General features: G+C 48.4%; 1 pseudogene; it reads left to right on the top strand.

Moving 5' to 3' along the window:
• Window positions 1-878: 878 nt before the first annotated feature.
• Window positions 879-2,668, top strand: LOC147979063 (uncharacterized; annotated as a pseudogene).
• Window positions 2,669-3,275: the final 607 nt, after the last annotated feature.

Genomic DNA, 3,275 nt, shown 5'->3' on the forward strand with positions numbered 1-3,275 from the left:
CGCCACCCCTAGGGGTGGAAACCTAGGTGGGGGCACAGCCCCTCCCTTTCCCCTATATATAGTAGGGTTTTTGGGCTGCCATAGACACGGAAAAAATCTCCTTCTTGGCGCATCCCTACCCCTCTCCCTCCTCGTCTCTTGCGGTGCTTGGCGAAGCCCTGCTGGAGTACCACGCTCCTCCACCACCACCACGCCGTCGTGCTGCTGCTGGACGGAGTCTTCCCAACCTCTCCCTCTCTCCTTGCTGGATCAAGGCATGGGAGACGTCACCGGGCTGCATGTGTGTTGAACGCGGAGGTGCCGTCCGTTCGGCACTAGGATCATCGGTGATTTGAATCACGGCGAGTACGACTCCATCAACCCCGTTCACTTGAACGCTTCCGCTTAGCGATCTACAAGGGTATGTAGATGCACTCTCCTTCCCCTCGTTGCTAGATTACTCCATAGATTGATCTTGGTGATGCGTAGAAAATTTTGAATTTCTGCTACGTTCCCCATCAAAAGGCAAGATAAAAGACTTTTTCCTCGAGTTCCACTCTCATCAAGCTGATATTTCCTGCCTTAACAGAGCTCATATTATTCTTCTCCCTAAGCACAAGGAAGCCCGCTCCCCCTCTGACTTCCGACCTATTTCCCTCCAAAACTGCCCAGTAAAAGGGGTGGCCATGTTGCTGACCAATAGGCTAAAACCCCTCATTCCTCTCCTGGTCCATGCTGATCAAACTGGCTTCCTCGCCGGGCGAAACATCTCGGAAAACTTTCTTTGCGCAGCAGACATCCTTCACTGTTGTGCTAAAAGGAAAGCTCCCACTCTCGTTGTTAAGCTTGACTTCTGAAAGGCCTTTGACTCGGTCTGCTGGACCTCCCTCCTCTGTACCATGCGGACTCGCGGTTTCCCCGACCGCTGGTGCGAATGGGTCAGCTCCCTCCTCTCCCTCCTCTCCTCTGGACTCACGAAGGTCATGCTAAATGGTGTGCCGGGCCATTGGATCCAATGCAAAAATGGACTCCGTCAAGGTGACCCCCTTTCACCTTACCTCTTCATCATCTTGGCTGACATCCTCCAGCAGAAGATTATCAATGCCAATACTGATGGTCTCCTTCTCCACCCCCTTATCCCCCACCTGCCCTGCCCTGTTCTCCAATACGCGGACGACACACTTATTATTGTGAAGGCCACTCCTACAGCAGCTCAGCACCTTAAAAATATTTTGGATCAGTTCGCTACTGCAACGGGTCTTACGATCAATTTCACCAAAACCACTTTCATCCCCCTCAACATTGACCCCTCAGATGCTAATAGCATGGCCATTGATCTAGCAACCAACATCTCATCCTGCACCCAAACCTACCTCGGGCTCCCCCTCTCTCCTCACAAACTGCCACCCTCCGTCTTCCAACCAGTTATTGATCGCTGTGACATGTACCTTTCTAGTTGGTGTGCGCTTCTCCTTTCCCGGGGTGGCAAACTTGTCTTACTCTCGGCGGTCCTCGACAGCCTCCCCACCTACTTCATGATGTGTTTCTCCCTCCCTATCCAGGTTCTGGAAGCTATAGACAAGCGTAGACGTACCTTTTTGGGTCCAAAGATGACACTTGCTTGGGAGCTAAATGCCTGGTTTCTTGGGATAAAGTATGTACCCCCAAGGAGGCCGGCGGTCTAGGTGTGAAAAACCTTCGCGCGCAAAATTTTTGTCTACTGCTGAAATTTGCCTATAAATTTTTACACTCCACTTCCCTTCCTTGGAAGGACTGGGTTCTCCATCACTCCCCTCTCCAAATTGGGCTTGGAAAGAACAGTTCTTTCCTCGCCAAGACCATATTTAAACACCTACAGAGCCTAAGAGAGATTTCACAGTGCACCATCGGGGATGGTCACTCCACCTTCTTTTGGTTAGATCGTTGGCTAACGCCATAACCTCTGGCCTTAGTTTACCCAGCTCTTTTCTACCACCACACCAACCAAAATGCCATAGTTCATACAATTTTGTAGGATGGGATCGAACTTGCTCTTCGTAATCGGCTAACCTCTACTGCATTTGCAGAACTTGGCTCTCTTATCTCTTGGTTGCAGGATGTCGCTCTCTCCCAGGTGCCAGACTCTCGGAGGCTACTCAATGGTGCGGCCTTCTCCGCACGAGGGGCCTATGCGGCCCTCACCACCCAGCTTTCGGATCCTGTGCTCACCGTTATTTGGGATTCCAGGGTCCCAAAGAAGGTGATGATCTTCGGCTGGCTGCTCTACCTTGATCGTCTCAACACGCGGAAGAACTTGCACAAGAAAAAAATTCTTGACACAGATATTTGCCCTCGTTGTAATAATGTTGTAGAGGACAGCGACCACCTTTTCTTCACCTGCCCCGAGGCGCGCAGGATCTGGTAGGCCATTGGCATCAGGCCAATATCCACTTCGCTTGGGGATGTTTTTCACACTCAGCTCCCACGCTCACTTTCATCCTCTGTCAGTCCCTTCATGTTCCTCCTCTTCCTGTGAAAGATCTGGGATGCGAGGAACAAGAAGGTCTTCCAAAATCTAGAGGTAGATGCTAGCTTTACTATTAAGTGTATTCTAGATGACTTGGTTGTTTGGACTCATAGGCTAAAAGCCGCTGCTCTGAAGGAGGACGCCGGCTTGTGGCGCGACTTCCTCTCCTCCCGTAACCTGTAAACCTTACTCTTCGTTACATTTGAAATATATTCAGGTAGGGAGTCTTTCCCCCCCGGTGACCATTTCAAAAAAAACCTCGATTATGATAGATTAGGCCCGCTTGTGAAGCTGAGTAAGGAAAAAATATCTTCATGGGTAATCTGGATTGGAGGAGAGCAGTTGCAGCGTTCGGAGGTATGACTCGGTTCACCATCTACTTTTTTTCGTTCAGATAATTATCTTTCACGGGATATGTGGTACCAAGAAGTGCAATTGGTTAAACTGGGTTGTACTGTTTTAGTTTTAGCCTTGTAAATATTTTACTTTTTGCTATTGTTATATGGACATCTCATGATGAAAATCAAGAAACTTCTAGAACCGCGTGGTTTTATTCCGCAAAAAGATTTGGACGTCATCAAAATAGTGTTGCTTATAATCTAACTAATATTGGTCGTTCCAAAGATAGCACCCCATGTTAGTTGCGCCATGTTCTAGACAGTATCTCTAAACTTATTTTTAATGGACTATTGAGGAATAGAACAAATTTATGCCCGCGAAAAAAAACCATATATATGAAAATTACCATTGTTCTACTGCTGCTTGAAAATGAAAAGAAAAAGGAAACGCT

This window comes from Triticum urartu, chromosome 3A, assembly GCF_056163025.1.
Source record: "Triticum urartu cultivar PI428250 chromosome 3A, HENAU_Tu73, whole genome shotgun sequence".
Taxonomy (NCBI): Eukaryota; Viridiplantae; Streptophyta; class Magnoliopsida; order Poales; family Poaceae; genus Triticum; species Triticum urartu.